General features: G+C 46.1%; 1 protein-coding gene across 1 annotated transcript in view; it reads left to right on the forward strand.

Annotated features, from left to right (window-relative positions):
- The window catches only part of LOC124594114 (Holliday junction resolvase MOC1, chloroplastic), a 1166819-nt gene that overhangs the window by 1015804 nt on the left and 125178 nt on the right, over positions 1-25837 (forward strand). The window lies entirely within an intron of this gene.

Genomic DNA, 25837 nt, shown 5'->3' on the forward strand with positions numbered 1-25837 from the left:
TTTCCTTTATTGAGTTTCGATTCCCCGCAAAGGGGGCGGGCTGGCAGCAGCTTAGTACGCCCCTCTTCAGCCTACAGAATTTTTAAAACATGAGAAGAAGATAATAAACAATAAAACCAGGCGATAAAAACGGTGACTTAAATTGTAAAATGCCGGGAAATTGTGGAAGTTAAAACATAAAACAAAGGGTTGGCGATGCTAATAAGATACACAGGAAGCAGACAGGTAAAATAGTAGACAGACAGTTAAAAAAAACACAGCGACAGTCTGGTTTCTGTTCGCAAGAGATATAAAAAAAATCACACCCAGTGACAGTATGATTTCTGTTCACAACACTTCGGAAAAGACGCACAACACTTAACGTTCACTTGAAACACCACACTAAAAAGTCGGCACGAAGATGGCACACCACAGCCAAAGGCAGATGGGGGCAACCTGGACAGATGAGGGGGGGGGGGGAGAAGGAGGAGAGGAAAAACGAAGTGGGGGCAGGGTTGTTCTTAGGTACAGTGTTTGTATTCAAGATCGCCACATCAACCCGCTTGAGTACAAATGCTAACCATAGTCTACTTGTTTCTCTTCTCCTTTCGAATAAAACAGGGTGTACCAAAAAGAATCATCCGATTTTTTTAAAAAAAATCGGAACTCTTATGTTATGTGCATGAGCAACATAGATTTGTGCATGAACAACGTACTGTTGGAAAGCGAAAACTCTTGAGTTTTACATGGTTCCCGCTAGGTAGCAGCAGTTTGCACCCCTTTCAGTTCTAGTAAAAATGGTGTCGGGACAACAGAAAGCGTTTTGTATTCTGCGTTTTGCGCAATGCGGGTCAGTAATAACTGTTCAGCGTGACTCTCGTACTAGGGATGCTGTGGATCCTTCTACAGCACAGAGCATCAGACGAAGGCATGGACAATTCCGAGAAACAGGTTGTTTGTGTAAAGGCAAGTCGCCGGCCCGTCCCCGAGTGTCTGACACAGACATCGAACGCATTCGCCGTACCCTCACAAGGAGTCCGCAGACATCCGTTCGTCGTGCAGCTCGACAGCTCAACATGCACCCGATGTCCGTCTGGCGTGTGTTGCGCCGACGTTACACATGAAACCATACAAAATTCAGCTACTGCACGCTCTTCATGAAGGCGACAAACAACAACGTGTGGAGTTCTGTAATTTCGTTCTTGGCAAGACGGAGGAAGACAGTTTTCTTCCATGCTTAGTTCAAAAATGGTTCTGAGCACTATGGGACTTAACATCTGAGGTCATTAGTCCCCCAGAACTTAGAACTACTGCCCGAGGCAGGATTCGAACCTGCGGCCGTAGCAGTCGCGCGGTTCCGGACTGAAGCGCCTAGAACCGCTCGGCCACCGTTGCTGGCCCAAAGCGTAGTGTTTAGTGACGAGTCAACATTCCATTTAAAAGGAAAGGTGAACCGCCATAATGTGAGAATATGGGGTATGAAACAAGCACATAAAGTTGTATAACATGACAGGGACTCTCCAAAATTTAACGTGTTTTGTGCAGTTTCACGGGGAAAGGTGCATGGTCCATTTTTCTTTGCCGAGAACACTGTTACAGGAAGCTCATATCTCGATATGCTTGAGAACTTTCTTTTCCGACAGTTGGAGACTGATTAGAGCGATTTCATTTAGCAACAGGATAGGGCATCGCCACAATGGCGTATGGAAGTGCGGGAATTTTTAAATCAATGGGTTACCGAACGATGGATCGGTCGACTGGACCAAATGATTCAGCCTTACATTACTGGCCTCCAAGGTCACCAAATCTGACTGTATGTAATTATTTCTTGTGAGGGCTTATAAAAGACTCTGTTTATGTACCTCCGTTACCAACAACAATGAATCAGTTGAGACATCACACAACAGCAGCTGTGGAAGCTTTAACTCAACACATGCTCGCTACAGTGTGGGAACAGTTTGAATACCGCGTGACATATGTCGTGCATCTCAAGGGGGGAATACTGAATAGCAATGAAAATGTACTTTTTGAATTACCTGTTCATCAAAAAACAAAATTCATTGTATATGTTTATTAGTTTCAGAAATATAGACGTGATAAATCGGATGATTCCTTTGGATACACCCTGCATAAACAATTATTTAAGTTTCACTGCAGATAAAAGTATTAAAGTTATGAATAAGTCAGTTTCATTACTTTTCCTTGCATTTGTTTCCTAACTGAGTTTGGTTGTCAGAAATATATTGTTATCGAGACGAGCGCAATTAAATTGCTTGAATAGTGGTGGTTAAGTTAAACGCCTGATTCCGGACATGGAATCCTGTTCAAAATATTGTGTGCTCAGTCCTCTCTACCAAAAAATTTGTAACCAGAACTTCCCAACACACTTATAGCCTATAGAATTAAAGAACTGCCTCGATGAGGGAGTGGTTTGTTACGGACAGAAAAGTAGTATGATTAAATTTGATGACATGGTAGTGATAACTGAAGGTGAACAGCAGTTCAATCGAATGTTGTCTACTAGCTGTGACTATAACTCAAAAGAATCCGGACACCTATTTGTGAAAATTTTTATGGCGTGGGTGTGGCCACCCTTCGCCTTTATGGCGGCTTGAACTCTGCTGGGAACACTTTTAGTGAGCTGTCTGAGAGCCTGTGGAGGCTCTCTCAAGAGCCGAAACCAGAGAACATAGTCATGACGGACGCTAAAGTCTGGAGCGAAGTAGACGTTACCATTCATCACAAAAGGTGACCCATTGGTTTCAGGTCGGGATTCTGGGTAGGCCGGTCCATGCGAACCATTGCCACACAGATGCTGCTTTGTGACAGGCTGCATTGTCTCCAGACTGCCCCTATAATGTACAATACTGTAAAATGTGTTCCTGTATTTCTGCATATAACGTTTTCTTATATGCAATGAGGGTACTACATCCTAACTACGAAAAACGCCCAGTATGGTAATGTATGGTAACACCGGCTGATTCATACTTTGCTATTGTCATTCACTCCAGGCATTCGGCAGACGCAAACCGTTCTGTCGCCGGCCGCGCTCGCCGAGCGGTTCTAGGCGCTTCAGTCCGGAACAGCGTGACTGTTACGGTCGCAGATTTGAATTCTGCCTCGGGCATGGATGTGTGTGATGTCCTTAGTTAGGTTGAAGTAGTTCTAAATTCTAGGGGACTGATGACCTCAGGTGTTATGTCTCATAGTGGTCAGAGCCATTTCAACCATTTTAAACCCTTCTGTCGGACTGCCACAGGGTACAGTGTGATTCATCACTAAAAATGGCGCTGAGCACTATGGGACTTAACATCTGTGGTCATCAGTCCCCTAGAACTTAGAACTACTTAAACCTAACTAACCTAAGGACATCACACACATCCATGCCCGAGGCAGGATTCGAACCTGCGCTTAGAACCGCTAGACCACCGCGGCCGGCGATTCATCACTAAAAATCTATGCTTACCAGTCACCTACTGTACAGTGGCGTCGCCTCTTACACCACATCAGGAGTCGCTTAGCAATGACTGCAAAAATGAGTAGACTATGAGGAGGTGCTCTACCAATGTACCCTATTCTTTTTAACTCCCTACGCACCGTCACTGTACTAGCTGGACTTCTGAAAGCAATTCGGAACTCTGTACTGATTTCTTCCGCTGATTTCATGCTATTTTTGACAACCAACCACCTCATTTCTCAACGGCCGTCACTACGTGAGGTCTGCCTGGTCCCGGTTTAGCTGTGTTTGTCCCTTCGTGTTTCCACTTCACAGACACATTGCCAACAGTCGACTTGGGCACGTGTAGGGGAGTTGAAGTGTCACTGAAGGATCAATTACTTGGATGACATCCAATGACCAGTCCACGTTGGGAAGTCACTGAGCTGTCCTGACCAAGCCATCCTGTGTTCCTGCTTCTCTATTGACAACACACTCATTCGCTCGCTGAAAAACGGTGGCGACATATGCCAGGTGCGTAGGCAGTGTAAGCAGATTTGCAGCTGTTCCTGCCTCGACCTAAGTTGTTGACTATTGGGCCTGACTGTACGAGCTGACTTCAGTGATATTCTCTGACTTTATAAACGCTTTTTGTGGCGTCATCGGTACTGCGGGAGAGAACTACTCCCTTGGCCCGAGTCTTAGGAGTTTAAGCTTTACTAACTATTCCTCCTCTATTCCTCGCTGGTTGTGTTGTTTTGCCTCTGGTTTCGGATGGGCGTCTGGTTATCTGTAAAAGAAAGAATTATCGGCCCTCTCTGGCGGCTTCTTATTCTTCTTCTTCTTCATGTGGTTCCCTAATTGTCCAAACTCGGTTTTGTTCAGACGGGAGTTGTCCACGAGCGGCGTGTTCTGTTTGATGTGCAGGACAGCTTGTTCCGTCATGTACTTCAAGTCGTCGTCGGGAATGATCGCATAGCAGTATATCCGCACGCCGGACGAGTTCCCACCCTTTGATCTTCTGGTTTACGGGTTCATACCCCCAGTGGAACGAGTAGGTTTTGTGGGGGAGGGATACCGGCTACCGTGAAGGGATATGGATTGCCATGGTGGGGATAGCTGCCGTCGCGTAGGGAGTCTGCAATCTTGCTCAGTACCTCCCTCGCACAGTTCTTGTTGGGGAGGGGCAGGTACTCGAATTCCGGCTCGTCTTCTTCTCCCCCAGTCTCCATGGGCGTCTGCTCTGCCGTCTTCGTGTCTGCAGAGGCAGAAGAGGCGGCCATTTCCAAGGGGGCCGTCTTCTTGCTGCCGGCGGGTGTCCCCAACTCCATGACCACCTCCCTAGCAGACTGCGTTCCCATGTCGGCCAGGGAGACGGTCGTTTGCCTTTCCGCGTCTACCCCCATACTGGTGGGGATCGACGCCTCTTCAGGTGTCCGTGCGAGATGCGAGGTGCAGGGCTACCCTCAGTTGTGTCACCTCGCGGCGTATCTCGTCAAGTTCCGCCCTCAGGGCCTCCCTCTTCTCCGCCATGGAGGATTTGAGCGCGGCAACGGCGTCATCGCTGGCTTTCCGCAACGTTTCGCGGAACACGCCCTCGTCGTCTTTGTTGTGGTGCGGCCCGCTTGCCCTGCTTGGGTAGGAGGGCGGGGTGTCAATCTTCTCTTCTTGGGCCACCTCTTCATGTGTGGTGACCCTTTTCTGCCGCTTCCATGACTTCAAGTAGCCGCAGCTGCGCGATTTTGCGGCGTGCGCGCCGCCGCAATTTACGCACGTGGCCGCAGTACCTCTTGGTTTGTCGCAGTTGCGTGTATCGTGCGGTTTCCCGCACTTCACACACGCCACTGCACCGTCGCAGGTCCTGGCTGTGTGTCCCATCCTCTCACACCTATAGCACTGTAATTGTGCCACGGGCTTCCGCTTCTTCTTCCTGTTGCCGCTACCGTTGCTCCCGACTACCTTTAGCAGAAGATCGACGGCGGCAACAGTCTTGCACCTTCCTCCTGTCCTACGTCTGGACATGGTGTTGGGCTAGTGGCGTACGCGAGTCGAACAGCGGAGTGTGTGACTGACACAATTCTCCCCGCCTCCTTTTATACCGGCGTGTCCTCCTCCTGTGACATCTAGCAGTCGGTATTGCAAATGAGGCAGTGTATTTCGCCACGATTTGTTGCTGAAAGCTGTAGTTGACGGAATGGTGGAAGGAATGAACCGGAGGGTTAGGTGTAGAAGTGAGTGCATAAGGCAGGTCGTCGATGATGAAAGATGCAGCACTTATACTGAAATTAAGAGCGTAGCTGGCGACCACTAGGAGTGCAGGAGTGCGTCAAACAAACATTAGGGGTGATGGCGGAAACAACAACAAAAGTGAGTTGACTGGACTGATGCGGTTTCATTTATTCATTTTTTAATCTAGGAAGTGCCAGCGTATGTTTCAGGGAATGCAGTTGCGCCGGTATCATACGACACACATACCTCATACGAAATAAACGAAATCCTATATGACCTCGGTTCACTGATTCGATGTTGGCTGTACAGGTAAGGACAGTCTCTGTCAACATCGAGGTGTCTGCAACAAGGGCGGGCGCGAGAGTACCGTATCCTTTGAGTGGTCTTTCCACACAGCCGATGCAACAAGAAACCCACTGAACCGATTAGGGAAGCCGAAGATGCATACGCGGTTAAAAATCTCAAAGGTCATAATGGCTATCGCTTCCTCGTTCGATAACTTATCAGTAACACGTCATTTGTGAAGAACCAAACCCGGCGTTGCATTGGAATACAGAGACATTGTGCCACCGTTTCAGTTTTCACCCTCACATTACCGAGTACCGCCTACTGTGCCTGGTATAAAATTACCCTGAGAGACTTTGTTCCTAGACAAATGTACACGATGAGGCGTACTGAGGCTCTTGAAAAGGAGACCAAGGGGTTTTCACATCTTCATTTACCACAGAGATACACGTATCAGATTTCTCTGTGGAAATATTTTATTTTAGCAGCAGAATAGCAAATCTCCATGAGTCAAATTCAGTCTGGGAAGAAGCTATGGAGTAAGGATGCACTGAACGTTGAGAATAGATTCTCCGTCGAAAGGGAGTGAACATCGCATATCGCTTGCTTCGGCGTCAATTGGTCTTGTGGAGAGTGGAGCAAACTGTTGGTCAACGCGTCATTAAAACCGAAACGGACACAACAACAGTAAGAAAATCACCATATTTAATGTTTCTGTACTGTGTAATTTCCTGTAACACTTGCAAAATAGGAATATCACTAAATTTGTCTCACACAGATTTGCTAATCAGGCGCAAGAAAGTTTTAGTTTGAAACTTCCTGGCAGATTAAAACTGTGTGCCCGACCGAGACTCGAACTCGGGACCTTTGCCTTTCGCGGGCAAGTGCTCTACCAACTGAGCTACCGAAGCACGACTCACGCCCGGTACCCACAGCTGTACTTCTGCCAGTATCTCGTCCCCTACCTTCCAAACTTACAGAAGCTCTCCTGCGAACCTGGTAGAGCACTTACCCGCGAAAGGAAAAGGTCCCGAGTTCGAGTCTCGGTCGGGCACACAGTTTTAATCTGCCAGGAAGTTTCATATCAGCGCACACTCCGCTGCAGAGTGAAAATCTCATTCAAGTTTTAGTCTGATTTTTAAAAAATGTGAATGAAGGTAATACCTGCATCTAGGTGAAATATAAAGTTGCGACGTCGTCTTAGCCTTTTGAATATGAAATGACACCATTCCAGACAATTTGCTGGTCTCATATAGATTTCACTTTATGTATATAGGCTGAAGCAGCGAGGGAAAATTTGTACCAAGGCCGGGATCGAATCCGTTTCTGCTTACTAGGCAGGTGCGCTAACCAAATGGTTCAAATGGCTCTGAGAACTATGGGACTTTATCTGAGGTCAGCAGTCACCTAGAACTTAGAACTACTTAAACCCAACTAACCTAAGGACATCACACACATCCATGCCCGAGCCAGGATTCGAACCTGCGACCGTAGCGGTCGCGCGGTTCCAGACTGAAGCGCCTAGAACCGCTCGTCCACACCGGCCGGCTGTGCGCTAATCATTAAGCCACCTTCACACAACGGTTCGCACAACTGCACTGATTACCTTGGCACGCCTGCCCCCTTGATAGATATTCTCACTGTCGCCCCAGACTGTTTAAAATTCCCCCATACACACGAGCGGAGTTGCCGAGGCTCTCCACGTTCTGAAATATCACTTCAGTATCGAACGTAAATGAATAATCCAGCCTGAAACCTAGGGGCAGGTAAATTATACAAGGAGCGAGGCATGCCAGGGTAATCCGTGCAGTTTTGCGAACACAGTGCCAAGGCTTAGTGGCTCACGCACATGCCTAGTAAGCAGCAGACCCGGATACGATACCAGGCGTGGTACAAATTTTCACTCGCCGCTTCAGTCTATACACGGAAAAAGCCGTAGCCTCTGTTTCATGTATAATTCATCACTACTCATCTAGGTGAAGAGAGTTTATTAATATCTTTGAGTAGTAAAAGTTAGTTGAGGTGGAAAAGGTACGTGCCTGTGCCTGTACTTCGTATGTTCAGAGGCTGTAAATCTGAACTACGGACGTGGTACACCAACGCAGTGGCAAAGTGCAGAGGGTACCGCTTGCTACCTGACGCTCGCGCCGTGTGCAATGAAGCCGCAGCTGCCAGCAGACACCTCCCACCCCATCGCCCCACCAACAGCCACGTGGTCTTTCATCCTCCGCCCTCGCAACTGACAGGGAGGGGTGCTGGGTTCCCCCGCGCCCTCTGCTGCAAAGAATGCCACGAGAGATTTCTTCAGCGCACGACTGTAAATGGGGCAAGGGGGGCTCCAGCTGGGGAACACTGCTTTTGACTGGATGATAGAGGCCGTGATGGGCGTGGGGCAATCCCAGAGGGTCTTCGCAGCTGATTCTGGAACAGTCTGCGTCGTCTACTGCAACCGCCGAAGAGCGCCAGTCTCACTACACCACATACATAATTCATGCACAGGGAACGTTTATGTACAGAGGAACACAGGCGTGCTTCTTGTTTCTTTTAATACTGAAATTCCTGATTTTGCGAGAACTGAAGGGCGATCAGCTTATTTGTTAAAAAAAACATTCAAACCCAAGATCGCATAAAATACATTTTTTTTTATTGAAGACAGCCTGTTTCAACAGACTATGCTGTCATCTTCAGGTCTTAAAATCTTTTGTTCTAAAAAATTTTTATTTTACATCTTGTGCGTGAGATCGGCGAAAAACGAACATGTTTTACAACAAAAGATTTTAAGACCTGAAGATGACAGCATAGTCCGTTGAAACCGGTTGTCTTCATTAAAAAAATATTTTATTCGATCTTGGCTGTTGAATGGCTTTCAATCTTTAAATATTGATTATTAGCAACTAAGTGGCCACCGCAGAAATAGACACCTGCATGCAGTCCACAGACGCTTATCGCTGTGATTCGTCCGCTTCGTACCTTTGTTGGCACTTCTACTGTTAACAGTGCAGTAGGTCAGGGCCAGCTAAATGTTCACCGCTTCGGAGCGATATCGAAGGCTCACGTGTGTTATCAGTCTTCCGTGCGTGGACGTGTGTGTGGCACTGAGTGAAATGCAGGGGCAAGGGCTTGCTACTCTGGTCGGTGTGCGTAAAGGACGGAAACACATTCGAAAACATCTGCAATTGTCGTATCCAATGCACTTAAATTTTTTACAGATCTGACAAACAGTAAAAAAGCCAGGAATAATATAAGTTTTGCGCAAGTTTACGAAATCACAGCAAAACCCTTTGGCGTCGCGGAATCGACTGTACTGCGTATTAACAGTGCAGTAGCATCGGCCACACCTCTAGATGTGAGCACGTGTTTCGATTCTTTAAGAAAAGGATATAAATGAAAACAGAATTCTACAGAACTTGACGATTTTTACAAAAAGTTAGTGTGCGGAAGTGTACCTCAATACCATGGCAGAGGAGAGTATTTGACAGCTAGAAAAATACAGGGTAATCTACGTGAAGAAATTAATCATTCTCACTCACAAACCCTGTTCTTTATCTTCTCCGCTCACGTGTTTTTTTATTCAGAAAGTGTAATGATGAAAGAAAATTTTTAATTGAATATAGAAACATTGCAGCAGCAAGAACGAAGTTTTCTGTGCAATGCACTTATTGTGTGCTGAGGACGATAGTCATTTAGGGTACTTTTATAAAACGTCGGTTTCACAAAATAATATGCACAAATATATTTTTCTCTACTTCAACGAAAATATTGGCCTGAATGTACCTACAGTTACTTTTGTCGCCGATATGGTTGATGGGTGCAGTGAGGAAGAGCTGGTAAGTGCGGCAAATAAAAATTTTTGGGAGGCAGAGAATATTCTCGATACTTTTCTTACCAACTTTCTCGCTGGAAAGGTTCGCAGGAGAGCTTCTGTAAAGCTTCTGCAAAGTTTGGAAAGTAGGAGACGAGGTACTGGCAGAAGGCGAATGAGTCGTGCTTGGGTTTCTCAGATGGTAGAGCACTTGCCCGCGAAAGACAAAGGTCCCGAGTTCGAGTCACGGTCCGGCACACAGTTACAACCTGCCAGGAAGTTTCTTTCTCTCTGGAAGTTTGTATAATATCCAACGGAACTCTAATTCATCAGTGACGACTTTTTTCGGTACACAAGAGGAAAAGTTTCACGCCTCTTTTGGTATTTTATTTTTAATCTCGGAATACTTATATGCTCTGATGATAAAACATGTATCACATGCATCTATAAACTTTGGAAATGTTCATATATTTTTATCAGTCCAAGAATGTCAGTGGTTCTGTTTCTTGAAGTACAAAATAACTTTTTTTTCAAAATTTCTTGTAACATTTGCTTTTATTTTTTTTTATTTATTTTAGTAGCGGCTAGCAAGAATTTTCTTTTGGAAAGTACTCCATCATATTCTAGACTTCGAATAGATATGTCTAAACCTATTCGTAGTTTTTTCTAAAATTAAAACTTATCCCTAACTGGCAATGCTGTAAGACGGTGAGATGGTTTGAAGTGCTTATTTTCGTGATGGCCGCTATAGTTTCATTGTTAGCGGCAATCAATTTCTCTCCTACATCTATCAGTATAGTCAAGAGCATTGAACAGTAGTTTGGCCGAAAAGAAGGAATTCTAAACCCAGTCTGATTCCGGACTCCGAATGAAAGATAATTTGATACCGCATCAGTCAACAAAGTTGTGGCTTGTGGAGGCTATGCTTGCCTTTTAAGACGGTTGTTGGGGGACTGCTCTTCCCGTTTCCGCTTCGGTTACACAACCCACCAACAATTTAAGTATGAAAACGCTCAGCGCACAAACTTGTTGTCTTTACCGGTCTACATTTTACATCCCCTCTAACCCAGCCATCTGTTATTTGCTGCCCAAATAACAGAACTCGTATAATACTTTAAGTGTCTCTTTTCTTAATCTAATGGTTTCAGCATCACCTGATTAATTCCATTAGCCTTGTTTTGCTTTTGTTGATGTTAATCTTATATCCTTTTAAGACCCTGTCTGTTCCGTTCAACTGCTCTTCCAAGTCCTTTGCTGCCTCTTCAGCAAACCTGCAAGTTTTTATTTCTTCTCCGTGAACTTTAATTTCTACTCTAATTTTTTTCTTTTATTTCCTTTACTGCTTGCTGAATGTACAGATTACTCATCGGCGACAGACTACAACCCTGTCTCACTCCCTAACAACCACATGCCAACTGCTGCCTGGTTTCTGTACAAATTGTAATCAGCCTTCTGCTCCCTGTATTTTACCCCTGCTACCTCCATAATTTGGAAGAGAGTATTCCAGTCAACATTATCAAAAGCTTTCTCTAAGTCTACAACTGCTATATACGTAGGTATGTCTTTCGTTAACCTATCTTCTAGGATAAGCCATAGGGTCAGTATTGCCTCGCATATTCCTACGTTCCTCCGGAATACAAAACGATCTTCCCCAAGGTCGGCTTCTAACAGTTTCTTCATTCTTCTGTAAAGAATTCATGTTACTATTTTGCACCATGCCGGCCGCGGTGGTCTCGCGGTTCTAGGCGCTCAGTCCGGAGCCGCGCGACTGCTGCGGTCGCAGGTTCGAATCCTGCCTCGGGCATGGATGTGAGTGATGTCCTTAGGTTAGTTAGGTTTAAGTAGTTCTAAGTTCTAGGGGACTGATGACCACAGATGTTAAGTCCCATAGTGCTCAGAGCCATTTGAACCATTTGAACTATTTTGCAACCATGACTTATTATACTGATAGTTCGGTAATAATCACACGTGTCAGCACCTACTTTCTTTGGAATTAGCATTATTACAATCTTCTTGAAGTCTTACATAATGGGAAAGAAACTGCAGGGGTTAATACCATTAAAATATAGTAGTCCTTCAAGTTGGCCGGCCGGGGTGGCCGAGCGGTTCTAGGCGCTACAGTCTGGAACCGCGAGACCGCTACGGTCGCAGGTTCGAATCCTGCCTCGGGCATGGATGTGTGTGATGTGCTTAGGTTAGTTAGGTTTAAGTAGTTCTAAGTTCTAGGGGACTGATGACCACAGTAGTTAAGTCCCATAGTGCTCAGAGCCATTTGAACCTTCAAGATGGTGTGGGAGAGGTGGAAGGAGGCGATATAAAAATGGTCGAAAATGACCTCTGTCAGAACCGAATATATAGTCCGTGGCATCTGTGACTGGCATTAGTCTCGATGACGTTCGGGTAAACATTAATGTCGATGTAAACACCCATACAAAAATCATTTATAAATAAAGGTTGGATGAGCCATGAGAACTAGGGGCGCACATAATTTTCCTAAGTATCGTCAGGCACCTATCGGGAGATATTTTTCAATAAAATCACGACCAACTTAAAAATGGCTCTGAGCACTATGGGACTTAACTTCTAAGGTCATCAGTCCCCTAGAACTTAGAACTACTTAAACCTAACTAACCTAAGGACATCACACACATCCATGCCCGAGGCAGGATTCAAACCTGCGACCGTAGCGATCGCGCGGATCCAGACTATAGCGCCTAGAACAGCTCGACCACAGCCGCAGGCACGGCCAACTTAATCCTTGCTCTGCGTCGAATTAGTACAACTGGCGGTTGTAATGATACGCTAAACTGTTAAGTGGAAGGTAAAAGACTGAACCGGGCCCTGGAGACAGTGCTGCGATGTTACAGGGCACACACGACTCTGTTTCGGAGTTTCCAGTGCTATCTGAGCATTAGCCTCGCTGTGGATCGGCGTCGTGGCCGCGCCTGCACGGAGCCGCAGAGCGCGAGGAAGTGGGCCGGGATGTGGCGGGCGACTTCCTCCGTAGTTTCCGTCCCCGCAGACAACAGCCGCAGCGCTTCCTCCCGATACGGCCGGCACCCGCCTCGCGTCGCACAGCGCTCCACTTGCAACAACCGGCCCGCCCGTTTTTCTCACTGTCACTACGCTGCAATAGTTCTTTCTGGCAAGGCTGGACGCTGTTCGCCCAAGGCTAGCAGCTGCAAGGCGCCACCCGCGTACCGTCAGATACAGGGCAGGACAAAAATATCGAAACACCACGGGAGATGCGTGGTTGATCATAAATGCAGATGCGAGCCAAGCCTGCAGGTTGTGCTCTTGTATTTGACAAGGAACGGCTCTTGTGTCATGTCCTAAATACGTTCCAGGTGGCAGTCGTGGTCAGAAAAGTATTCTTTGTAGTTGTGTGTGCATTATGTCGGAGCTACACTACTGGCCATTAAAATTGCTACACCACGAAGATGACGTGCTACAGACGCGGAATTTAACCGACAGGAACAAGATGCTGTGATATGCAAATGATTAGCTTTTCAGAGCATTCATTACAAGGATGGCGCCGGTGGCGGCACCTACAACGTGCTGACATGAGGAAAGTTTCCAACCTATTTCTCATACACAAACAGTAGTTGACCGGCTTTGCCTTGTGAAACGTTGTTGTGATGTCTCGTGTAACGACCAGAAAAGCGTACCATCACATTTCAGACTGATAAAGGTCGAATTGTAGTCTATCGCGATGGCGGTTTAACGTATCGCGACCTTGCTGCTCGCGTTGGTCGAGATCCAATGGCTGTTAGCAGAACATGGAATCGGTGGGTTCAGGACGGTAGTACGGAACGTCGTGCTGGATCCCAACGGCCTCGTATCGCTAGCAGTCGAGATGACAGGCATCTTATCCGAATAGCTGTAACTGATCGTGCAGCCACGTCTCGATCTCCGAGTCAACAGATGGGGACGTCTGCAAGACAACAACCATCTGCACGAACAGTTCGACGACGTTGGCCGCAGCATGGACCATCAGCTCGGAGCCCATGGCTGCGGTTACCCTTGACGCTGCATCACAGACAGGAGCGCCTGCGATGGTGTACTCAACGACGAACCTGGGGCCAAGAATCGGAAACGTCATTTTTTCTGATGAATCCAGGTTCTGTTTACAGCATCGTGATGGTCGCATCTGTGTTTGGCGACATCGCGGAGAACGCACATTGGAAGCGTGTATTCGTCATCGCCATACTGGCGTGTCACCCGGCGTGATGGTATGTGTGCCATTGGTTACACGTCTCAGTCACCTCTTGTTCGCATTGCCGGCACTTTGAACAGACATTTCAGATGTCTTACGACCCGTGGCTCTACCCCTTATTCGATCCCTGCGAAACCCTACATTTCAGCAGGATAATGCACGACCGCATGTTGCAGGTCCTGTACGGACCTTTCTGGATACAGAAAATGTTCGACTGCTTCTCTGGCCAGCATATTCTCCAGATTTCTCACCAATTGAAAACGTCTCGTCAATGGAGGCCGAGCAACTGGCTCGTCACAATACGCCGGTCACTACTCTTGACGAACTGTGGTATCGTGTTGAAGCTGCATGGGCAGCTGTAACTGTACACGCCATCCAAGCTCTGTTTGACTCAATGCCCAGGAGTATCAAGGCCGTTATTACCGCCAGAGGTGGTTGTTCTGGGTACTGATTTCTCAGGATCTATGCACCCAAATTGTGTGAAAATGTAATCACATGTCAGTTCTAGTATAGTATATTTGTCCAATGAATACCTGTTTATCATCTGCATTTCTACTTGGTGTAGCAATTTTAATGGCCAGTAGTGTAAGTGAACTCGAATGTGGGCAAAGTAGATGGTGCTCATGTGGTGGATTCTTCTATAAACAAGGTAGCTGAAGTGTTTGGTGTTTCAAGAGGCATCGCGTCGGAGATTTATACCATATACAGAGAAAGCAGAAGAACATTATCCGCTAAGTCGCAATGCAGACACAAGTATGTGTTGAGTGATCGTGACGAGAAAAATAGGACGACGAAAGCTGCGAAAGTAATTGCAGAGCTAAATGTCGCACTCGCGAAACCTGTCAGCAGGAAAACAACAAGAGGGAAGTTCCATAAGCCGGGAATTGCATGGCGAGCTGGGATTCCAAAACCACTCATCTGCGATACAAATGCCCGTAACAGGAAAACGTGGTGTCGAAGCCGTAAAACCTGGTCTACGGAGCAGTGGAAGGAAGTTATTCAATCTGATTGGTCTCGTTTCATAATGTTTCCAACTTCTAGCCGAGTTCGCATCCCAGGAATGAAACATGGCAGCGGTTTGGTGATGATTTTGGCAACCACATTGTGATATTCCATGGGGGGAGTAGTGAAAGAGGTCACTACAGAGCCAAGCATGGAGTGGCGTAAGTTATCAGTTCATATATGAGGGCTATTTTCTTTTCAAGGTCCGACTGGTCTGGTAATGGAAATCGCAGTTGCAGATAAAAAAAAAATTATTTTCAACATTTAGCTACCCCTCTCAGCTACTGGGTGGTTATAATTAAAGTGCAGTTACTCACGGAGCTCCAATGTCGGCTCGTATGGCAGCGAAATTTGGTAGATATGCTAATGCGTTAATGCGGAACCGGTTTACGCTGGAAGAAAATAAATTCCAATTTTGGCCACCAGGTGAAAATCTCGAATCTGGCGCTGTACACTGTTTGTATAACGGTGTGACATCCATCCTATCGTTTAACAAGCCATAACGTGAGGGAACAGTACGGCTATCGAGAAGAGACGCCGTGCGCTGTTAGTGAAACTGTTTTATGTCAACGTCAGCAATTATAGTACTCCACTGAGAGAGTATCATCAACTGAAAGGTCTGAGGAGATGCCTGATATCATTAAATGCATTAAAGAAGATGATAATGATATTCAAACACGCGGGTGAGCTTGTTGTGGCACCCGGAAGAGGAAGGCATCCTATACCGGTGGATGTTATTGACGAGGTTTCTGTTACTGTAACTCACCATGCAGCACGTGCCCCTGTGAGTGCTATTGCTCCTATAGTGCCACGAGAATTGTCCATCCCGTTGTCAACTTACGAAAATTTTTCGTTCGATTTTACATCGGTACCCATACAAGATCTGGACGGTGCAGCAACTGAAACCTCATGATCCGCAGCAACGTTCTGCGTTTGCTCTTCGGTTTCTGGCACGGATCGAAGTTGATGACATGTGGCCGGGCAATATTCTATGGAGTGACGAGGCACATTTTACACTGCAGGATGCAGTGAATGTACAGAACTGCCGAATTTGTGGTACTGTTAAACGACATGCTGTGCACGAAGAGCCGGCCGAAGTGGCCGTGCGGTTAAAGGCGCTGCAGTCTGGAACCGCAAGACCGCTACGGTCGCAGGTTCGAATCCTGCCTCGGGCATGGATGTTTGTGATGTCCTTAGGTTAGTTCGGTTTAACTAGTTCTAAGTTCTAGGGGACTAATGACCTCAGCAGTTGAGTCCCATAGTGCTCAGAGCCATTTGAACCATTTTTTTTGCACGAAGAGCCATCGAACTCAGCATGCGTCGCTGTGTGAAGTGGATTGACAAGTACCTTTATTATCGGTCCGTTCTTCTGTGAAGAGCATACGTTTAGAGGGCCTCTTCGGTGTACCGTGATGGCTGCACGTTATCGAGACCGCCTTGTAAAGCACATAATTTCTGCATTGGATGAGCGCAACTGTGTGGAAACCACTGCTTTTATGCAAGATGGGGCAACATTTCAGGTCAGTCGCCTAGTGAAAGATCTGCATAATGCAGTCTTCTACGACCGTGTTATCTCGAGAGGTTTTTCAGATACATGGCCTGCAAGCTCACCTGATCTGAATCCATGTGACTTTTGGCTATGAGGACATCTAAAAGAATACGTTTACCTGGGAACGTTCGGTCTCTACCTGACCTGAAGACCGCTATACAGTTAGATGTTGCCCAAATTCCACCAGAAACCTTGCGATCAACTGTTGCTCACGTCGTCTTACGGATGCAGCATCTCGTCGGCGTCTCCAGTGTTCATTCTGGACAAACTGTGCAAGCGGCGGTTAATAATAAAGTCTCCGTTATGCATTTTTCATTTGTTTCACCTTTTCTGCACGCATCCCGTTCCTAATCCATTACACGTGGAAAGATTTCTACATCTCTTCCTTGCATTCACACCGTCAGATTTGCACCCGGTGGCCAAAATTAGAACTAATTTTTATCTAGCGTAAATCGGTTGCGTATCAGTGCATTAGCAGATCTATCACGTTTCGCTGCCATACGATAATTACGGCCCGCAGTGGAACTCTTTGAGTAGCTGCTCTTTAATTATAAGCAGCCAGTACTTCTCTATACAGTAGCCTCTCTGACTTAGAAATCTGTCGTAGCGTTGTACCAAATTTCCAATACCCCCGTCATAGAAGGCCTATGCTGGTTTGCAGCACGTTGTCTGCACCAAAACGTTGTCTTCATAGACACCGGTTCATGTGAGCAGAGATGAAACTCAGGGTGAGGCAATTTAGGGCTGTGCTGTGGGTGCTCAAACACTTCCCATCGAAAATGCTGCGGGAGCGTCTTTGTTGCAGCTGCAGTATGGTGTCGAACATTGTCATCGAGAAAGACAGTGTCTGATGACGACATCCTTCTTCGCTTGTTCTGAATTGCCCTTCGCAGATGATTTTCTCTAACCCCCCCGACCCAATCGTTAAATAAGATCATAGATTGACACTCGCTTCGTTCCCTGACCGCCAGCGGCAGAAACGTCTCTATACGCCCTGCTTTAAAGTTCCTGCACCATTGCCACACTTTGCAGTCACGCATGACTGTGACGTTATGTGGGCTGCATGAAATCTGGCGGAACTAGTTAGCGTGAAGAATTCGAATGACAGCACGCACGTCACACTTGGCGGGAGACTCTATTGTGCAGAGCGTCTTTACATGTTCATTGTGCGCTCGGAACTGGAGAGTACGACGTGAAGCGTTCGACGGGCATACTAAAGACTCTGTGCAGCACATCCGCACAAAGCTTCATCGGATTTTCACTGTGGTTTTAATTTCGCGACCGACCATACCTTCAAAAATTATAATAACTTTCATATAACAGCTGCTGCGGAAGATAACAATGCAGACAGACGTACAGTGATTAATTCATTTTGAATGGTATGTTTATAAATGAGATAGCGGATATCTGCACCGCTACGATGCAGTTCCTAGATGATGCCATCGTATACGGCGTAGGTACTAGGTTCTAATATATCGGAAAGTAACGCACATAAGTTTATGTGTATAGCTACATCTACATGCATACTCCGAAAGGCATCGTATGGTGCGTAGCGAGGGGGCAGGGGGAGACCCTGTACCACTATTAGTCATTACCTTTCCGGTTCCACTAGCAAACAGAGCGGGGGAAAAACAACTATCTACACACATCAGTTTTGCATCATCTCGATTCCCAGAATTCCTGAATACAGACGTTGACTGTGGATATTGTATCACTGACACAGTCCCTTTGACTGTTCAGAGATGTCACTAAACCCGCCGAAAGATGAATGGCTCTGAGAACTATGGGACTTAACTTCTGAGGTCATCAGTCCCCTAGAACTACTTAAACCTAACTAACCTAAGGACATCACACACATCCATGCCCGAGGCAGTATTCGAACCTGCGACCGTAGGGGTCGCGCGGCTCCAGACTGTAGCGCCTAGAACCGCTCGGTTACTCCGGCCGGCCCGCCCATAGATGTGAAGAACCATGCATGAGCAGCGCCTATTAGACGGAAGGGGTCCGACAGCCGATCAGTTCCAGTCATTCCACCAGTAAGGGGGTACGTGGCACGTTTTGCCTGTAGTTCAACCCTGCCTAGACGGTCAATACCGCGGTTCGATCGCGTCCGCATTGTTACTTTATGCCAGGAAGGGCTCTCATCAAGGGAAGTGTCCAGGCGTCTCGGAGTGAAGCAAAACGATGTTGTTCAGACATGGAGGAGATACAGAGAGACAGTGACTGTCGATGACATGCCTCGCTCAGGCCGCCCAAGGGCTACTACTGCAGTGGATGACCGCTGCCTACGGATTATGGCTCGGACAAACCCTGAGAGCAACGCCACTATGTTGGGTAATGCTTTTCTGCAGCCTCAGGACGTCGTGTTACAAATCAAACTGTGCGCAATAGGCTTCATGATGCGCAACGTCACTCCCGACGCCCATGGCGAATTCTATCTTTCCAACCACGACACCATGCAGCGGAGCACAGATGGGCCCAACAACATGCCGAATTGATCGCTCAGGATTGGCATCACGTTCTCTCTCATATCACATATGCCTTCAACCAGACAATTCGTTGGAGACATGTTTAGAGGCAACCCAGTCGGGCTGAACGCCTGTCCAACGAGTGCAGCAAGGCGGAGGTTCCCTGCTGTTTTGGGGTGGCATTAAGTGGGGCCGACATACGCCGCTAGTGGTCATGGAAAGCGCCGTAACAGCTGTACGATACGTGACTGCCACCCTCCGATCGATAGTGCAACAATATCGGCAGCATATTTGCGAGGCATTCGTTTTCATGGACGACAATTCGCGCCCCCATTACGCGCATCTTGTGAATGACTTCCTTCACGATAACGACTTAGCTCGATTAGAGTGGCCAGCATGTTCTCTAGACATGAACCCTATCGAACATGCCTGGGATACATTGAAAAGTGCTGTTTATGGACGACGTGACCCACCAACCACTCTGGGGGATCTACGCCGAATCACCGTTGAGGAGTGGGACAATCTGGACCAACAATGCCTTGATGAACTTGTGGACAGTATGCCACGACGAATACAGGCATGCGTCAAAGCAAGAGGACGTGCTACTGGGTATTAGAGATACCGATGTGTACAGCAATCTGGACCACCACCTCTGAAGGTCTCGCTGTATGGTGGTACAACACGCAATCAGTGGTTTTCATGAGCAAGAGAAAGGGCGGAAATGATGTTTATGTTGATCTCTACTCCAATTTTGTGTACAAGTTCCGGAACTCTTCGAACCGAGGTGATGCAAAACCTTTTTTGATTGTGTATATGCCCCAATATGAGCCGTAATTTCTCATATCTTATCTTAGTTGTCCTTACGCGAAATGTACTTTGCCAGCAGTAGAATCTTTCTGCAGTCAGCCTCAAATGCCGTTTTTATAAATTTTCTCAGTAGTGTTACTCGAAAAGGACGTCACCTTCCCGCTAGTGATTCCCATTTGGGTTCCAGGACCAGCTCCGTAATACTTGTTTCTTGTTCGAAACTACTGGTAACAGCTCTAGCAGTTTGCCTCTGATATGGTTCGGAGCCTTCCTTTAATCCGACCTGGTGGGGATCCCAAACATTCGAACAGTACTCAACAATGCACTAGTGCCCTATACTTGGTCTCCTTTACACATGATCTACACTTTCCTAAAATTCTCCCAATAAACCCAAGTGGACCATTTGCCTTCCCTAGTACAATCCTTGCATGTTCCTTCCATTTCATATTGCTCTGTAACCTTAGGATTAGATATTTAATCGACGCGACTGTATCAAGCAGCACATTACTAATGCTGTATTCGAACGTTATGGATTTGTTTTTTCTACTCATCTGAATTAAGTTTTTCTACATTCAGAACTAGTTGCCATTCACCATACCAACCAGAAATTTTGTCTGAGTCATCTTGTATCTCACTACAGTCACTCAACTCCGACGACTTACCGTATCCACAGCATCATCAGCAAACAGCCGTAAATTGCTGCCCGCCCTGTCCGTCACATCATTTATGTGTGTAGAGGAAAAAAATATCTGTGAAATCTTATGGGACTTAAATGCTAAGGTCACCAGTCTCTAAGCTTGCACACTACTTAACCTAAATTGTCCTAAGGACAAACACACACACACTCATGCCCGTGGGAGGACTCGAACCTCCGCCGGGACCAGCGGCACAGTCCACGACTGCAGCGCCTTAGATCACTCGGTGTATAGAGTAAGCACCGGTTCTACCACACTTTCCTGGGGATCTCCTGACGACACCTTTGTCTCTGATGAACACTCGCCAAAAAGGACAGCATATCGCGTTCAGTTACTTAAGAAGTCTTCGAGCCACTCACATGTCTGGAAACCTATTCAGTATGGGTGTACCGTCGTTAACAGTCGGCAGTGATGCACCGTGTCAAATTCTTTCCGGAAATCTAGGATATGGAATCCGCCTGTTGCTCTTCATCCATAATTCGCAGGATATCATGTGCGAAAAGGGCAAGCTGAGTTTCACACGAGCGATGCTTTCTAGTACCGCGCTGATTTGTGAACAGCATCTTTTCTCTCTGAACGAAATTTATTATATTCGAAATGAGAATATGTTTAAGAAATCTGCAGCAAACCAATGTTAAGGATAATATTTTGTATCCCTGGAGGCCGACAAAGAAGTTTCCCGCTGACAGTTTGGCTCTGAGCACTATGGGACTTTACTTCTGAGGTCATGAGTCTCGCAGAACTTAGAACTACTTAAACCTAACTAACCTAAGGACATCACACACATCCATGCCCGAGGCAGGATTCGAACCTGCGACCGTAGCGGTCGCGCGGTTCCAGACTGTAGCGTCTAGAATCGCTCGGCCACTCCGGCCGGCTACTGACAGTTTCTCGTGTGGTAGTATACGGCATACACACTAAACCAAACTGTTTATTATATCAAACGTAACCCCTATACAGAAAAAGCTAACAGGAACGGACCAGCAAATTTATCTGGAAGAAATGTATTCGAGCTCGGTGTCGGCGCTGTTTATCCCGAAGTATGCGACTAGGGGACCGTTGCAACCGTGCGTGCCCACACGGCAACTAGTCCCTCTGCGCTCGAAGGCATTACTGCTGGTGGACAAGTGAGGCCCAGCAGCGATTATATCTCTGTTAAAGAGCGCCGAGCGCGCGCCGCTGGCCTCGTTGCGCCGCGGCTGCGCTGCGCCGCCTTGCATGAGCTCATTTCATTTGCCGGCGCTCCAGTTCAGGCCCCGGGCTAGCGTGTCTGAGTGCACGCCCACCTGGCTGCAACGTTACACAGTCACGTAAGTAAAATGAGATTACCTTCACTGCTGCCTGCTCTTAAGTAATGCGTTCATGTAATTTTTCTGCGGGCAAAGTTCAGCCGAGAACAGTTTTATTTGCTCGAACGCGAACGTTTATTAAGTACGAGTGGCGTTCAATAAGTAATCCAACACATTTTTTTCTCCACCAATTTCGGCTGAAAAAATGCGCAGTTTACTGTGGGACAACGTGGATTACTCCCGCTTCAGCCCATAAAGATAGGTGGCGGCGCTGTACGTAGCCTTCAAAATAGCGTCTGTATCGGAGGTGTGTTTTCAAGTAGAGAGCTGTCATTGTGTCTTTTGTCGGGAAACCAGAGCTTCGCAGATATTCATAGGCGCTTGCAGAATGTGTACGGAGATCCGGCAGTGGAAGAAGCAGGGTGAGTCATTGGGCGAAGCGTCTGTCATCATCTCAGCAACACGTGCAAACCTGTACGATCTCCGGCTCCCCCCCCCCCCCCCCCCGGGTCGGAGGTTCGAGTCCTCCTCCTCCCTAGGGCATTACGGCATGGGTGTGTGTTATCCTTAATGCAAGTTAGTTGAAGTTAGATTAAGTAGTGCGTAAGCTTAGGGACCGATGACCTCAGCAGTTTGGTCCCACAAGACCTTACGAGAAATTTCCAAAATTTCCGGCAGTGTTGGAACGTGCGGACACTCTCATTCGAGGTGATCGACGAGTCACAGCCAAACACCTCGTTGCACAACTGGACGTCTCTGTTTGTAGTCCTGACACATTCGTCTACCAGTTGGGATACTCATCCACCCTACAGCCCGGATCTCACACCTTCCGACTTCAATCTGTTGGGGGTAATGAAGGATGCACTGCGTAGAAAGCAGTACGCCGGCGATGAGAGGTTACTGATGCAGCGAGACGTTGGCTCCGGCGTCGAGCATTAGAGTGGTACCATGCGGGCGTACAGACCCCCCACCACCCAGCAAGGTGGCGTAAGGCCGTCGTATTGTAAGGAGATCAAGTTGAAAAGCAAGCTTTTGCAGCGAAAAGAGTGGGTATAACATGGCGTAATGGAATCTTGAATAAAAGCAGTCTGGTTTCAGGAAAGAAAATGTGTTTCGTTACTTGTTGAATCCCCTCGTAGTTTCTTTTCCAGGGAACCATCGGGGCAATTGCCTCGAACGATTTAGCAAAACCACTAAACATAAATCTGAACGCACGAGAATGTGAACATCGCTCATCGACAGTGAGAGCGGAAGGGGAGTGCCATAATTACTACGTTAATCGCTAGATTAGAAGAAGGAAAACATGAAGGGGAAGTAACACACAGTTTACGCTTCACTAACTCCTTTGACACACAGGGATACCAAACTATATTACATGCATAATTTGGTTTTGTCCCTACTTTTCTTAGCACTCATGCCGTAAATCTTGTAAGAAATAAAAGACAACGTTACTTGGATTGTATCTGAGTGACCTCGTACTCACACCCACAGCCTACGCGTGGCCTTGTTATGTGACATGACAACAACACTCCGCACGACGCCTCTTCATTGTTTTGGTTTCGTGCTTACCACAGTAAACATTATTTTCTGAGCCAGCACTGTGCTGAGAACAAACTGGCAGGCACATGGGTTACGTAGAGGTAGCCACTGCTACGAGCCGTCTTTCTGTTTTGAATTCTATGACACCCGCATTTCTGTCGTACACGTTTTTCGTAATTGTTTATCGGAAAAGGTATTTGAAGAATAAAATCGATCAAATGTTTTGTGAAATGGTTGGACTAAAAGTATGACATAAAATAGATTAGAGAAACATTTGGCGCACCTCATTTGCTGTACATTATTTCCGGCACTATTCAAAAACACACGAAACATTTCTCTAATCTATTTCATTTCTTATTTTTAAGTAAATCGTTTCACAAAACATTCGACAGACTTTTGAATTTTTATTTTATTTTCAACTTTTGTTCAGAAATCATTCATTTTATAGACAACTCATTTGCTTTCCTAGTAGTGTATTCTGCCATCGAAATGTCCGAAATTTACTACTTCATTCGGAGGAAAGTATTTTGACTGTTAAATATCACACCAATGACATATTTTTTGAGCAAAATAGCTAGGTCGTGTAAAGATAAACTTTTTGGCATCTCATTTTTCTTTCTAGTGTCCGATGTTCTCCAAATATCCTAAATTTAGCACTTAAGTTCAAGGAATCTTTTTGACAGTTAAATGTCAGTGTAACTTATTTCGTGCAAAATATCTAGGCCTTGAAGAGATTAACTGTTTGATGCTTCATTTACATAACCAGCAGCAGCTGTTCGTGAAACATTTCAGATTTCCCTCAAATCACTAATTACGTTTTTCTTAATTATCCTGATCACTTTTAAATAGTAAAATATTTTTCTGCCAAACTAGACCTCACGCTGGTCAGTTTGATACCCCAGTTGGCAATTTCTCACTCTTCGTTTGACTTCGAAAGTTCGGAAAAAAACCATTGCGTAATTTGTAGCGAGTCTTGTTTGCGTTCTAGTCAGACATTTCATGAAAAGGAAAATGAAGGATGTCATTTGACGTCTATCCTACATCTCACACCTAGTTCGATCCGCATTCACGTGTCTGTGAGTGTTATAGCAACATGGTTCAGTACACGTTTGCATCATACACCGACACGGTCCTTCTGAATAGCGAAGTTCTCGATAATGGAAGAGCTACTCGTCACCTTTATAAAGATCGTTCTCCACAATTACCGACTCCATCGCACACCCTTTTCGCCACAATTACGCAACGGCTGCGGGAAAGGTACCTTCACCATCATCTGGCATGACTACGGTAATCATGGAGACGCCATACACCCGAACTGGAAGAGACCGTACTGCACCACGTTGAAGGGAACCCATCAACGAGTACAAGAGAAATTTCTTTGGCTATTACTGAATGGAACTGTAAAACAAATGATATACTTGGTCACGCCTAATCTGTTACTTGTAATAGTGTTCGCGTTACCAACATGTTTTCAAATGGTTGAGGAAGGAAACGGTACGTTTCCGGACATGGGGCTCAATTCAGAATGTTATCTACTCACTCCCCTCTAGAACTCTGCAACGGGAATTTCCGAACTCCTGTATAAGTTTTACGTATTACTCGGAATCCAGCCCGTGTCCTTAACATCTATAAGACATTCCAAGATGTTCAGCGCTCTAATTCCCGGTCTTTAAGCAGATGATCTGGTGGTAATCTAGAAACATTGGAAAGTCAACTGGAAAATTAGTTATATATCCGGTGAAACAGGAGAATACGGGAAAAGTGTGCATGCACAAAAATGTGTGTTGAAACTCATACACTTATGCATTAATCACTGAGAAGCAGGAAGAGCGGATCACTACATTTACTAATTTCTCATGAACATTAACAGAGCAACAGAGTTTTTTAAATCAATGCAATGTGAGATAAAGATAAAGAATGTTGCTATATAACGTTACTTACGAACCAACACATTTGACTGCGGAAAGACTGTGACTATTGCAGTCTAAATACCCTTGGGTGATTTTTAAATGTGATTCAACACGATGCAGAGCTTCTAATGAGGGCAGTAATTTTTCCACTCATCGAAAAGTATTATGTGCACAGAATATATGTTCTTTTTTTTTTTTGTTCCTGGCTTTATTCTATTTTGCGCTTTATAGGATTTGCACCTTGTGAATGTTTCATTCTGCCGAGTCATCTTGTATGAAATTCAGACGTCTAAAGGAAATTGACAGCAAATGCAAAAAATCTCAGCCGATGTAGCTACAGGGCAAATCCAAGGCTGTAGAAGCATGTATGATTAGGGGAAAGATAGAACTCGCCTATAAGAAAATGAAAGAGACCGTTGGATAAAAGAGAAACAGCTATATGAACTTTAAGAACTCAGATGGCAAGACAGTACTAAGCAAAGAAGGAAAAACTGAAAGGAGGAGGACCAGGAAGAAAGGCTATACAAGGGAAATGAACTTAAAAACAATATTATGGAAGCAGAGGGGCAAGTGAATGGGGGTGAGGTGGGAGATATGATAGAAGAAAATGAACTGGACTAGCACTGAAAGC

This window comes from Schistocerca americana, chromosome 2 (assembly GCF_021461395.2).
Source record: "Schistocerca americana isolate TAMUIC-IGC-003095 chromosome 2, iqSchAmer2.1, whole genome shotgun sequence".
Classification (NCBI taxonomy): Eukaryota; Metazoa; Arthropoda; class Insecta; order Orthoptera; family Acrididae; genus Schistocerca; species Schistocerca americana.